Raw genomic sequence first — 15,577 nt, 5'->3', positions numbered from 1 at the left:
AGATTGATGGTTTCATATTTCTGGATTTCTTAAAAAAAGAGATTATACCAAAAATAGGAAAGAATGAATTGTATTTCGTAGATTCCTCTGTTTTGCCCGATCGTTGTCACAAAATCACTCACATAAATTACAGTTTCTCTCTCAGCCAGCTCATGCTTGTAATCCATCTGCACGCATTAATACTGATCGGTGTAAAAGTTTTTTTTAAATTATGTCCTTCAAGGTAAAGTCAACGTGGCACCTGGTTCACATTTGTTTAAATCTGGCGTGTACCAGTCGGTTTTGTATAGTTGTGTATAAGGTCAGCAGTTCTCCTTCTTTAACTCCATGGCACAAGAGAAGGGAGCTGGAGAATGGAGGCTCAGGACAGTGGTTTGGGGGTGGGTGGTGGTGGTGGTGTGGAGTGGGGTCGGGGGCATTGAGGAGTGGGGTGGGAAATGCCTGGTGTCCTGGGTGTGGTGGGAGAAGATAGGTACCGTCAGTCAAGAAAATTAAGGCCCGATAGGGCAGTGTACAAACATGTGTCTATGTCAGGGTATTGGCTGGCAGAGTCCTTACAGGGCTTTGTGTTCACCTGCAATATTTCAAGTAAGTGATTGTGGGTAATGCCCTTTACAATGCACAAAGGGAGGACCAGCAGAGCCTGCATGTTCTTTCATGGAATGTGGGTGTCGGTGGCACGGCCTGCATTTTTGCCCATCCCTAATTGCCCTTGAACTGAACACTTCAGAGGGCAGTTAAGAGTCAACCACATTGCTGTGGGTCTGGAGTCACATATAGGCCAGACCGGGTAAGGACGGCAGATTTCCTTCCCTAAAGGACATCAGTGAACCAGCTGGGTCTTTACAACAAACAATGATAGTTTTATGGTCACTATTACCGAGACTAGCTTTATATTCCAGATTTATTAATTGAATTTAAATTCCATCAGCTGCCGTGGTGGGATTTGAACCCATGCCCCCAGAGCATTAGCCTGGACATCTGGATTACTAGTTCAGTGACATTACCGCTATGTTGTCATCTCCCTGTGCTAAAAAAAGGAGTATGAAAAGAAACTTATATGGGGTATTTTTTTTTATAATTGTATTAGGGAAAAGAGGGAGCCCAGGGCAATGTGGGCCCCTTAAAAACTGATAATGGTGATATTGTCAAGGGAAGTATGGAAATGGCGAACATACTGAATAATTACTTCCTGTCAGTATTTACAGAAGAGGAAGAGGTTAGTTTGCCAGGTATCCCTTGGAACTAATATTGAACAAGAGTCAGAAACATGCCAAAATTAGCACGTTAAACAACAGAAATGCAAAAATAATGGCACTAAAGAGTCAAAAACCCCAGGACCAGATGGTTTCCATCCCAGGGTTTTAAAGGAAGCAGGTAAAGCAATGTAGACACCCTAAATAGAATCTTCCAAAGTTCTCTCAATTTAGGAACTGTAACTTTAGATTGGAGAATTGTGCATATCACTCTGCTATTTAAGAAAAGCGAAAGAGGGAAATCAGAGAATTACAAACCAGTTAGCCAAATATTTATTATTAGACAATTACTAGAGTTTATAATTTAGGATAAAGTGACTGAACACCTTGAAATTTTTCAGTCAATCAGCGAGCCAGCACAACTTTCTAAAGGATAGATCATACTTGCCGAATCTGATTGAACTTTTTGAAGAGGTGGCCGGAGTAGTGGATGGGAGAATGTCTATTGTTGTTATTTAGATGGACTTCCAGACGTTACCTATTAGAAATATAGAAGATAGCTATTAAGAGTTCCGCATAAGCGACTGTTAGCTAAAATTGAAAGTCATGGAAAAGAAGGCAAATTATTGACCTTGTTAGGAAATTGGTTAAGTGGCAGGAGACAGAGAGTAGGGATAATGGGCAGATACTCTAATTTGCAGATTGTGACTAGTGGTGTCACACAGGATCTGTGTTGGGGCCTCAACTAATCTCCATATTTACTAATGACTTAGATGACGGGATAGAATGCACATATTCATATTTGCCATTGATGCAAAGGGAAGCAACATTGTAAGCCAATGTAGATGAAAGTAACATTATGAAGGGATATTGATAGGTTAAGCAAATGGGCAAAATTGTGGCAAATAGGTTTCATCTTAGGCAAATGTGAGGTCATCCACTTTAAATCTAAAAGGGATACAGCAGGGTACTTTCTAAATGAAAAAAAGCTGGAAACAGTGGAGGCCCGGGATACACAGATCTTTAAAATGTCATGAATGGATACAGAAGATAATCAAAATGGCGGATGGAATGCTGGCCTTTATATCTAGAGGACCAGAATACAAAGGGGTAGAACTCATTCTCCAGCTATCTAAGGCCCTAGTTTTAATATTGATACTGCCGATAACTTTTTAAAGATTAATCAATGCTCAAGGAAACGTGGAGGTGACTGAACACTGCAGCTTTCGTTTATTCTACTGCAGTAACAGAACTAACAAAACAGCATGGATTCTGTGATCCCGTAGTGCAATGGTTTGCAAAGGATGGCAAGTTAAACAAAACAGTCAATACACTACATACTTCCCCACTTATTGGAAATATCAGTTTAATAAAACATTTTCTGATTGAGGGAAAGGGGGCGGACTGCCTCTATTCCCACTGAACCCATCTCAAGTCTCTGACTTTATAAATTCAGACGCTCAGGAGGTCTTCTCTCTCGGTATTGGGGCAGAATTTTGCCCTTGATGGGTGGGCGATCGCCATTGCCGAAACAGGCCCTGCTGCCATTTTGAGTGGGCAGGCCAATTAAGGCCCACCCAGCGGGCTGCCCAATGGGAAGTGCTATGCGTTTCCTGTGCCGGGGGTGGAGGCGGGGGGCTGGGGTGGGGGGTGCGGTGGAGGGAATCCCTAACTGTCAAAGTGCGCACATCTCCCTGAGACTAAGTGCTGTCTCAGGGAGAGCACTGAAAGTTTCATAAGCCTCAAAAATTGAATAATAAAAAAATTATTAACATGTCCCCCTCATGTGACAATGTCACACGAGATGGGACAAGTTAATAAATATGACAAAAACTTTATTAGAGATTTTTTAAACAGACATGAAACCTCATCCCACCAGTGGATGAGGTTTCATGTATTATCAGAAGCCCGCTGGGGCTCCTGGCCTGCCCGCCAGCCTTAAGGTTGGATGGGCAGATCCTTTAAGTGGCTTAATTATCCTGTCAACGGCCTCAATTGGCCATTGACAGGTCAGTGGGCGGACAGCTGATTTCGCTGTCCACCTGCCTTCCTGAAAATTTAAATGGAGCGGGATGATGTTGGGGGTTCCCGCCAATGTCATCCCACGTCATTTTCACCCCGGTGAGCAGGCTCCACCCCCAACTCGCCGACAGAAAAATTCTGGCCTTGGTTACGATGGACTTCTGGTGCTTTTACAGGGCAATGTTCATCAGAGACTGATGGCAATTTAGGACTTGTAGCCAAATCTGAAGTTGTGTCCAATGCAGGTGAAGGTGGGATGACTTCAATTTCAGTCACACTAGGCTGAGGAGGTGAGACTGGAGTCGGCGTTCCTTGACTTCGAAACGACTCTTACATAACAGGTGTATCCTTAGATGGTGCTTGACTTGGCAACAGTTGGACAACATGTCTCTGCCAGGTGAGATCATTCGCAATTTGGACTGTGCACGAAACAGGTCCTGTCTGAGCAATCATCGTAGCAGGAGCCCATAATTACGAGCTAGAACTTATTGTCCAGAACAGAAAATTCTTGGCTTTGATCTTTGTGCTCTTCTCTCCACTTGGTCGTGCCGTTGAACCTGGGTAATTTCTTGTATTTTTGTTGGTTTCAGCAGATCAAAGCAAGTGTGCAGTTACCATCCCATTAGTAGGAATGTTGGAGATGCTTTAGTCATAACATGTGGCGTGTGTTGGTATATGAGCAGAAATGTGTCCAGATGATTTTGAATGGAGGAATGTCCTTCTGCCAAACTTAATGCATGTTTCATGGTTTGAACAAATCTCTCAGCTAATCCATTGGTGGATGGGTGGTTTGGTGCTGAGGTGATGTGATGAATTCTATTATTTCTCAAAATTTCTTAAACTCCTACAAGACAAACTGAGATCCATTGTCCTTCACAAGTTGTTCTGGTAACCCGTAATGACTGAACATTTCTCTTAGCCTATGAATTATACTCTCAGCAGTAGTAGAGGACATCACTGAAACTTCTGGCCCTTTCGAATGAGCATCCATAGTCACTATGAACATTGTTCCTTCAAATGGACCAGCAAAATCGAAGTGGATGCACTCCCAAGGGTTTTCTGGCCAATCCCATGGATGGAGGGGTGCTAATTGAGGCATGTTTCTCACACTCTGACATGAAGGACAAGATCTTGTGCTGACTTCAATGTCTTGGTCCAGACCAGGCCACCAAAAGTAGCTTCTTGCAATCTCTTTCATGCAAACTATTCCACAGTGTCCAAAATGCAGTTGGTCCAACACTAGTTTCCTCAATGTTGGTGGAATAATAACCCGCATGCCCCCAAAGCAAACATCTTGAAATGACTGATAACCCATCCACCTGGAAACATAAGGATGAAGGTCAGGTGAGACTTGGAAGTTCGGGGAAGAGCTGTCATGCATCACAAGGTCCATGACTTTGGACAATGTTGAGTACACTCGAGTAGCCTTCTTGATTTGGACTGAAGTGATTGGGTGTGTTCTCCACATGTGCAAAGTAGAAAATGTCTTTCTGAGCACTGTCCACATGGCCGACTGGTACCGGCAGCCTCAAAAAGCCAACCGCATTGCCATGCAAGGTAGATTTTCCATATTTGATGTCATATGTATGAGCCCTCAACATCAATGCCCAATACTGCATTCTGCTTGCAGCTAAAGAAGGGATGCCTGTGCATGAACCAAATGTTGAGGTGAGCGGTCGATGATCAGTCAGCAGTGTGAATTTGCATCCAAACAGGTACTGGTGAAATTTCCAGATTCCAAAAATGATCCCAGTGCTTCACGTTCGATTCGAGCATCTTGGCTCTCTGCCTTGCTTAGAGTCCGTGAAGCGAACACTAAGGACCTCTCCACACCTGGGGGCATTATGTGAAACAACGGCCCCAACTCCATAAGGCGATGCATCACATGCAAGTTGTAGAGGTAAGGAGGGGTAAAAGCACATCAGTACTTTGGAATCTGTCAGCGCTGCTTTAGCCCTCTTGAATGCAGTGTCACAGGCTTCTGTCCATTTCCAGGCTTTGTTCTAACACAGAAGCTCATGCAAAGGTTTCAGCTGTGGAATAAATCTCCCGTAATAATTCAACAGACCTAAGAATGAGCAGAGCTAGCTGATATTCTGAGGAGCTGGAGCATCCACAATAGCCTTGACCTTGGATGTTGCTTTGTGAAGCCCAACAGCACCAATAACAGGCCCCAAATATTCCACAGAGGGCTGAAAAAACTTGCATTTTCTTTGCAAATCCATAAAGCATACTCCTTTAGCCTTTGTAGGGTGGCATCCAAGTTGTTGAGATGATCCTCATCAGTCCTGCCTGTTACCAAGATAGCACTGAGCTCCAGACAAGCCACTCAGGATCTGGTCCATGGCCCTTCTGAAACAAGGCTGGAGCTGATGTTATCCCAAAAAGCAAACAGCAACATCTGTACAGTCCCTTGTGTGTTGTGATGGTCAGATATTCTTGTGCCTTCTCATCAATGTGCATTTGTAAGTAGGCCGGGAATAGATCTAGTTTGCTGAATTTCAGTCCACCATCCAGGCTAGCAAAAAGGTCCTCAATGTGGGGAAGGGAATACTGTTCAGCACACAACACGGGGTAAACAGTAACCTAGAGATCTCCTCAGATGCATATGAAGCCGTCTTTCTTGAGCACTGGAACTATGGGTGTTTGTCCATTCGTTATGGGAGACAGGTACCAAGACTCCTATCTTAACCAGATGCTCCGGTGATCGTATGGCATAAGGCACGGCTCTGGCCTTCAGAAATTTTGATTCAGAGTCAGCTTTGATATTCAATTTTACATTAAATCCCTTCATGCTTCCCAAATCGCGTTCCAAAACAATTGCAGTTTTTTTAAACAGCTGTCAGACCAGTTTCTTCTTTTGCAATGCTGTGTACTTCTGTCCAGTTTAACCAGATCTTCTCAAGCTATAACCATCCAACTAAAGCTGGGTAGTTGCCATTCACCACAAACAGCGGTAGCTTAGCAGTCTGTCCATTTAGTTCCATTTTAACTTCCATTCTGCCCATAATTTACAGATTCCCCTGTACATGTTTTCAGAATGATTTTTGCAGGCGTCAAGATAAGATGTTTAAGTTCCTCATTAATGACAGCATCTGGGATCAGAGAAACTGCCACCCCTGTGTCCAGTTCCATACGTATTCATTGACCCTCCAGCAGTGGTGTTACCCAGTAGGTGGTGTGAACCACCTGCCACTGACAAGATGTGGCGTGGCTCTTATTCTTCAGACTCAGTGTCACTCTGGTCCACCCGTTCCTGCTGTACGCCATGCAGATTTTTCTTCTTGCTACACCAGATGGCAGATTCCTTTTTCCCTGGTTTGCTTTTCTGATTTACTGCTACATTTTTTTTGTTTTTTACAGGCATGCTCCATGTGCCCCTTCTTGCCACACTGATGGAATTCAAGGTCTCTGCACCAACATTCAGATGGACGATGACCAGGCTTTCCTCAATGGCAACAACCTCGGCTGCTTGCTATCATGTGTGCACGTTCAGCTGTCACGTTATGCACTCGAGTTGATGAGTTGATGCACTCAGCGGCTGTGCTCCTCTTGCAGCCAGTTCCATGGAGACTGCAATCTCTATGGCTTTCTGTAAAGTGAGGTTAGCCTCTGTCAGGAGGTGTTTCTGGATTGCTTCAGCACAAAGGCCATAGGCCATCCTGTCACAGAGGGTATCGTTCGGTACTTCCTTGAATTCATAATGTCCATTTTGCTTTTTAAGTACTACAGCATACTGTGCAATTGTTTCCCCTTCCTGGTTTCTTTTGTGAAACCTAAATCTTTCTGCTATGACAGGTGGCTTAGGAGAGAAATGCAGCTTCAGGACTTTTACAATGCCCTCGTACAATTTTGTGCCAGGTTTGTCAGGCTACACCAAGCTTCTTAATAAGCCAAAATTTTTAGCTCCCATCACACTTAAGAAAGTTGCCACCTTCTTAGCATTTTCAGTTCCATTTGCAAGGACAAAAAACTCAAAGCATTCAGTGTAGGAGCTCCACTGTTCAACAATTTCATTGAAATGTCCCATAGGTCTGGTAATTGTAGTCATTTTCCACCTTTTTATTTTCTCTTCTTTGTCAGTTACTTTTTGTTTACTGTTCTTTTCCTTTTTTTGTAGTTACCACTTTAAATGCTGTTACCACTTTAAGACAGTAACCGTTTTTTTAACTCAGGCTGTCAGTAGCTGCCGGTCATGTCTCTGTGGTTTTTCCTGCGCTTTTCAGGGTTTTGGCGAGCTCTGCAGCGATTTGTGGTCCTTCCTTTTCTGTAAGTTTGTAAAGTTTTTACTACTGCAGCTGACAGCCTTGTCGCTGTATTTTTCCTGCAAATTCTCAGGATCCCTGCGATCGTAAGTCTCTTTTTTTTTTGCAAATGTGGTTGCTTCGCTTTTTTTGTAAGCTTTTTTCTAAGCTTCTTTCCTGTTCAGAAAAGCACAGCAGTGATTTCTTGCCTTTTTGTATTTCTTATCTTCGGCTTGTAGATTCCTTTTGTCTGAACTTCAGTAGCGTTCTGGGAGAGTAGGTACACTTCTTTTTACTAGTAATTTCCTTTTACTAGCTGCTTCACTTTTCAAGTGGCCTTACGCAAAGGTCTATCGTCCTTGTTGCCAATTTGTTATGTTTTAATATTGGTATTACCGACAGCTTTTTAAAGACTAATCAATACTCACGGAGGTGTGGAGGTGACTGAACACTGCAGCTTTCGTTTATTCTACTGCAGGAACAGAACTAACAAAACAGCATGGATTCTACGATCCCATAATGCACTGGCTTGCAAAGTATGGTAAGCTAAACAAGACATTCAATACATAACACAGGTAAAATAAATTCTGGAACAGTCCCAGCAGATTGGAGGGTGGCAAACGTAACTTCACTATTCAAAAAAAGGAGGGAGGGAGAAAACAGGGAATTACAGGCCAGTTAGTCTAACATCAGTAGTAAGGAAAATGCTAGAGTCTACGATAAAGTATGTGATAACAGGACACTTACAAAATATCAACAGGATTAGCAAACTGGATTTATGAAAGGGAAATAATGTTTGCCAAACCAAATGGAGTTTTTCGAAGACTCTAGTAGAATAGATAAGGGAGAACCAATGGATGTGCTGTATTTGAATTTTCAGAAAGCTTTTGGTAAACCCATGTAAGAGAATTAGTGTACAAAATTAAAGCACATGGGATTGGGATAATATATTGTCATGGACTGAGAACTGGTTAACAGACAGGAAACAGAGAGTAGGAATAAATAGGTCTTTTTCAGAATGGCAGGCAGTGACTAGTGGGGTGCCACAGAGATCAGTGCTTGGGTTCCAGCTATTCACAATATATATCAATGATTTGGATGGGGAAACCATCCAATATATTTCCAAGTTTGCTAACCACGCAAAACTAGCTGGGAATGTGAATGGTGAGGTGGATGTAAAGAGGCTTCAAGGTGATTTAGATAAGTTGAGTGAAATAAATACATGGTAGATACAGTATAACATGGTTAAGTGTGAAGTTTTCCACTTTGGTAGGAAAAACAGAATGGCAGAGTATTATTTAAATGATGGAAGATTGGGAAATGTTGATGTACAAAGGGACCTGGGTGTCCTTGTACACCAGTCACTGAAAGCAAGCATGCAGGTGCAGCAAGCGGTTAGAATGCAAATGGTATGTTTGCCTTCATTACAACAGAATTTGAGTACAGGAGCAAGGATGTCTAACTGCAGCTGTACAGGGCCTTGGCGTGACCACACCTGGAGTAGTGTGTACAGTTTTGGTCTCCTTCCCTAAGAAAGAATAAACTTGCCATACAGGGAGTGCAGCGAAGGTTCACCTGATTCCTGGGATGGCAGGATTGTTGTATGAGGAGAGATTGAGTCGATTAGGCCTGTCTTCACCAGAGTTTAGAAGAATGAGAGGGGATCTCATTGAAATGTATAAAATTCTGACAAGCCTGGACAGACTGGATGCAGGGATGATGTTTCTTCTGGCTGGGGTGTCTAGAACAAAGGGTCATCGCCTCAGGATATGGAGTAGGCCATTTAGGACTGAGACGGGAGAAATTTCTTCACTCAGAGGGTGGTAAACCTGTGGAATTCTCTACCACAGAGGGCTGTGGAGGCCAAGTCACTGAATATATTTGAGAAGGAAATAGGTAGATTTCTAGACTCTAAAGGCATCAAGAGGTCTGGGGAGAGAGCAGGAGTATGGCATTGAGATAGAGATCAGCCATGATCATATTGAATGGCAGAGCAGACTCGAAGGGCTAAATGACCTACTCCTGCTCCTATTTCTATGTTTTTATGTAAAGGGTACAACTTGAAGTGGGGTGGAGGAGCAGAGGGACCCGGGTGTACATGTGCATAAATCAGTGAAGGTAGTAGGATGGATTGAGGGAGCTGTTAATTAAGTATACAGCATCCTGGGCATTATTAATAGGGGCATAGAGTACAAGAGCAAGGAGTTTATGTTGCATTTGTACCAGTCACTAGTTCGGCCTCAGCTCTAGTATTGCGTCCAGTTCTGGGCATCACACTTTAGCAAGGATGTGAATGCATTAGAGAGGATGCAGAAAAGATTCACAAGAACGGTTCCAGGCAATAGGAACTTCAGTTATGAAGATAGATTGGAGAAGTTAGGACTGTTTTCTCTGGAGAAAATAAGGTTGAGAGGAAATGGTCTGGACAGAGTAGACAGGGGGAAACTTCCCACTTATGAAAGGATCGAGAATAAGAGGCACAGATTTAAAGTAATTAGTAAAAGAAGTAAAAGTAATATGAGGAGAAACTTACTTACACGGCGAGTGATTAGGGTTTGGAAAACGCTGCCTGAGAGTATGGTGGAGGCAGGTTCAATTGAAGCATTCAAAAGGGAATTAGACTGTTATCTAAAAAGGAAGAATGTGCAGTGTTACAGGGAAAAGGCTTGAGAATAGCACCAGATGAATTGCTCATTCAGAGAGCCAGTGCAGACACCAATAGGCCAAATAGCCTCCTTCTGCAGCGTCACAATTCTGAGATTCTATACCTGGAGTACTGTGAGCAGTGAAGGGCACCAAACCTTAAGAAGGATATATAGGCCTTAGAGGGAGTGCAGCGAAGATTTACAGAATGATACCCAGGGTTAAATTATGAGGAGAGACTACACAAATGAGAATTTAGAAGGTTAAGAGGGGATTTGATCGAAGTTTTCAAGATACAAAGAGAAACTGACAGAGTAGATAGAGAGAAGCTATTTTTGGTGGTTGATAAGTCTAGGACTGGGAAACATGGTGCAAAAATTAGAGCCAGACTATCAGGAAACTAGGAAACCTGCTACAAGCAAAGGGTGTTAGAAGTTTGGAACTCTCTTCTGCCAAACAGCAATAGAAGTTAGATCAGTTGTTAATTTTAAAACTAAGATCTATAGATTTCTGTTAACCAAAGGTACTAAGACCATAAGACATAGGAGCAGAAATTAGGCTTTTCAGCCCATCGAGTCTGCTCCGCCATTCAATCATGGCTGATATTAATGGACTTGGAGCAAAGGCCAGTATATGGTGTTAGGTCACAGGTCAACCATGATCTCAGTGAATGGCAGGTGGAATAGGCTCGACAAACTAAATAGCCTACTCCTGCTCCCATGTTCCCAATCCCAAACTGTATGATTGACTTTTAATGCCCTCAGAGGCAATAGGGATGGGCACTAAATGCATCTGATGTTGCCCAAATCCTAAGAACAACAACAAAATGAATGAATTTATAATTAAAAGGTTGTTATGAATGACATGAAAGCATTGGCACTCAAAACAACTCGACAAAACATCAAAAGGGCTGCACGATGCTTGAAGTGAAAGGAACTGATTATTATTGCCTTCAGATCTTGGGCCTACAATGTCTCTGTATTTCTTCATTCCCTTTCACTCATTTGATTCATTGTTACAGGCCACACTGATTGCAGCACTCTTAAATATTGCCACTGCTATTGTATCACTTGATAATAGTCAGGCTTCAACAATTGTCTCCACAACACTGGATCGCCCTTTGTCAAACAAAAGACAATTAGCTAAATTTCCTATCAAGGATGGGTGCAGGCAGCAAATATAAAATTATAGACATTCCTTCCTAATGTTGCTGTCTGCCCCAGTCCTAAATGAGAGGCTGACCAGCCTCTATTGCCATTCAGGAAATGGATGTGAATTGGAATCCCATGATCATTTTAGCTCTGAGGGCATCTGACAATTCCCTTACCTCAGAACTCACATTTCACAAAATACTTCTGTCAAAATTCTAATCCCTCAATCTCCTTCGACAGCACCCAACAAACCTGCAACCTCTACCATGTAGAAGGACAAGGGCAGCAGACGCATGGGAACACCACCACCTGCAAGATCCCCTTCAAGCCACACACCATCCTAACTTGGAAATATATTGGCCGTTCCTCCACTGTCACTGGGTCAGAAACCTGGAACTCCCTCCCTAACAGCACTGTAGGTGGACCTACACCACAGGGACTGCAGCGGTTCAAGAAGGCAGCTCACCACCACCTTCTCAAGGGCAATTAGGGATGGGCAATAAAGGCTGGCCCAGCCAGTGATGCTCACATCTCATGAAATAATTTTAAAAATCAGAGTCTGGATGGGGAGAGGTGTGGTGTCTTGTAGTGTGATTGGATAAATATATTTTGAGGAAATTTTTGGAGACAAAGGCATTACTTAAAATGGATAGTAAATAACTAATAAAAAAAAGACTTGCATTTGTATAGCACCTTTCACAACCACCGGATGTCCCAAATCTCTTAATAACCAATGAAGCACTTTGTTGAAGTGCAGCCACTGCTGTTGGAAACACAGCCGCCAATTTTCACAGAATAAGCTCTCGCCAACAGCAATGTGATAATGCCCAGATCATCTGGGGGTTTTTTTGTGAAGTTAATTGAGGGATAAATATTGGCCAGGACATAAAGGGTAACTAAAAGCAAAATACTGTGGATGCGGAAGATCTAAAATAAAAACAGAAAGTGCTATAAAAACTCAGCAGGTCTGGCAGCATCCATAGAGAGAGAAACAGAGTTAGCATTTCGAGCCCAATGTGACTCTTCTTCGGAACTAAAAAAGTCATTTGGACTGGAAATGGTGACTCTGATTCTCTCTCCACAGATGCTGCCAGACTTGCTGAGTTGCTCCAGTACCTTTTGTTTTTATTTCACCAGGGGTATCTCCCCTGCTCCTCTTTGGAATCGTGTCATGACAGCTTTTATATCCACCCGAGAGGGGAGACAGGGCTTCAGTTTAATATCTTATCCGCAAGGTGGCACCTCCAACAGTGCAGTTTTCCCTCGGTACGGTGCTGGAGTGTCAGCCCGGATACTTGAAGTGGGACTGGAATGCACAATATTCAGAGGCGAGCGCGCTACCAATTGAGTCACGACTGAGACACAAGACAGGAGCCAATTAGAAAGTTGGAAATGCAGAAATATAACGAACTGAAGAAAAAAAACAGGCAGATTTAACAGTTATGCCCAACTTAGAAAATATTACAGAGGCGTACTTGGGCCACTGATCTCGTAAATGGGGGAAATTGAATATTGCAACGCATCAGTAATTCAGCCCCTTCCCGTGGTTCAATCGTGATCAACAAAATGAACCTGAGCAATTGTGTAGGTGTTTCGCATGAAAACGTCCGAGAATTGCAAAAGCCCACTCTGTGTGCGGATTACATCCTGTTAAAGATCTTCCAAAAACCTGTTGAACTTACTTTCAATTTTAAATGCGCAGATTTTGTTCAAGCTGCGATTGCCACAATGTAGTGAAATCAGCAGCTGATCTCCACGTGTTTCCGATTGTCCGCTGCCCCTCTTGAGATTCAGGGGAACAGGGCAGCTGCTTTTGGCTGCTTGGATTTTTGTCAAATAGAAACACCGCGGGATACTTTCCTACTTGATGGAAACCATTCCTTGTCGCAGAAGAAGATAACAGAGGAAATCTGATTAAGGGGCACCGAGCCTGAATTTTAAATGCTTTAAGAATGTTGGAGGAAGGGAAGATTGCAGACACGTTTTTAGGTGCAGGGAACACTGAGTTAAGAGTAGGGATCTTCACTTCAAACACGTTGACAAGGAAGTGTACGCAAGCCGACGTCTTTGAGTATAAGTAACAAAAGGGGAAATTCAGAGGAACTATTGGATCAGTCAAAAACAGAAAATGCCGTGAGAAACTCAGCAGGTCTAACAGCATCTTTTCTCTCCAGAGATGATTTTAGACCTGCTGAGATTTTTCAGCACTTCCTGCTTTTGTTCCAGATTTCCAGCTTCCGCGGTATTTTGCTTTTATATTGGAAAGTAAACATTTTCTAAAAAGGTGAGGGACTCGGCAAATTCGCAAGGGAACCCAGACTCCGTAATACTGCACGCAATTATTGCGCAGGTTCAGGACATAAGCAGATTGCATACTTTCAGTTTGAAAGAAAGATGTGAATTAAAGAGTTTTGTTTGGGTGCATTGTGAGTTGCCAAGAAACAGCATGTGGAATTTTAATAGCGCGTTAAAACAGGACCAAGGTAAGGAATTTGAAAGCTGTTCATTGAGGGAATGGAAATATCTCGTGTACACAGTATATTTGAGTTACATGTATATCTATTTGATATATGTTATCGAGGAAAATATTACCTCACTCCACTTCTGGTGCACAGTGTCTTGTAAAACTGCGTTTGGATTTCCGTGCGAATTTACTGAGTCCAAAACTCCGTTAGAAAACTTTCACTACTGCTTTTAATCGTTCGAAGTAAACTGATAGTTTAAAATTTCCCCAGTAAAACAATCATTCCCATTAATTATCTTCCTGCTCCAGAATGACCTAGCAGATTTTCAAAACTCAATCACATAGCACACATACAAGGAATAATCAAGATGAGATTAGATAAAGGCCACTGCTTTATTATTTATTTTCGATGACATGAACTACAGGATGGGGAAGAGTTATTTGACCTGTTAAGTTCATCACTCTCTCACGTCTCCTACAATTTCACTGCTCCTTCACAGATTTTCTCCTCTTCCTGTTCTCTGAACGAAGGCAGTTCTGACCCACAGATCTCCACCAGGCTTAGGACAAGACAGGTCCCAAATCCATCCCAGCTGGAGCAGGGATCAGAGCCCCATGCAGTTGGCACCAATCTGATCCACAGCAGCCAACTGGCCCTCCAAGGAGGAGCCTAAGTTGCTCCTTTTTCATGTGTTGTAGTGTGGAGGTAGGAATCGTGATGGTAGAGGCTCCAATTTCTTTCCATCACATGGCTGCACCAGGACTCTCTCCCACTTTTACCATCTGCCATTGGTGTGTGTTGGAAGGATTTACAAGTTACAAGTCCATCACGACTTGGAGTGGGACTTGAACCCAAAGCTGTCAGCTCGGAGGCTGGGATGCTACCCACCACTCCACTAGACCCTTCATAGATTTTACCTAATTTCTTGAATCTCCTGAGGGCAAGACAAACCAAAAATGAAATTTTGAACAAAATAAAGTGTTTTAATTGTTCTGATCATCCTAATGTAATGCATCAAAACAAACTTCCACTTGTATTTTATAACCGACATCATTCAACCACTGCCTACGTACACTCCATGAATGGCATTTCCATGATCCAAGCTGTAGAGGAGTATTCAACGCGGGACCAGATTCAAACAATGACTCATTCAGAAATTTTGTTTTCCAGGAGCATTAATTGCTTTGCCGAAAATCTGTTCCTCTTTGAAAGGTCAACTTCTTATAATTTCTGGCCCTCTTGCAGTTTGAACATTTATTGAATGCTAAATCACAGGTTAAGTCCTTAAAGCAGAGAAGTTTAAGAGGAGATTTGATAGAGGTATTCAAAATCAAGAAGGGTTTAACAGAGTAAATAAAGAGAAACTGTTTTGAATGGCTGAGCATCAATAACCAGAAGGCATGTATTTAAGGCGATTGGGAAAAGACCCAGAAACAATATGAGGAACTACATTTTTATATAACAAATGGTTACGATTTGAAATGGGCTGCCTGGTGCATATCACTTCAATAGCAGCCTTCACAAGGAAATAGGATAAGTATTTGAAGGACAAAACATTGCAGAATATAAAGAAGGGTAGGGAGTGGGAAAGAGCCAAGACAGACTTAATGGGACAAATGGCCTCCTTCTGTTTTATACCATTCTATGGTCCTATGATATTCAAAGATAAATAACACTGTAGCAAAATGGCTCTTATAAAGTCACAAATTACATCCTAAACAACTGTGACAAAGGTAAATTGTTAAAAGGATCCAAGCCAGTTGGTGAAGCTGAAACTGAGACACACAGCATTTCTTTATTGAGAGTGTTTATTGGCTTGTTCAGTCTCTCAGCTTCCCTTGCACACAACCGTGCCC

This window comes from Carcharodon carcharias, chromosome 20, assembly GCF_017639515.1.
Source record: "Carcharodon carcharias isolate sCarCar2 chromosome 20, sCarCar2.pri, whole genome shotgun sequence".
NCBI lineage: Eukaryota > Metazoa > Chordata > Chondrichthyes > Lamniformes > Lamnidae > Carcharodon > Carcharodon carcharias.
The sequence above is the reverse complement of the archived record's forward strand: the minus strand, read 5'-3'. Positions refer to the sequence as shown.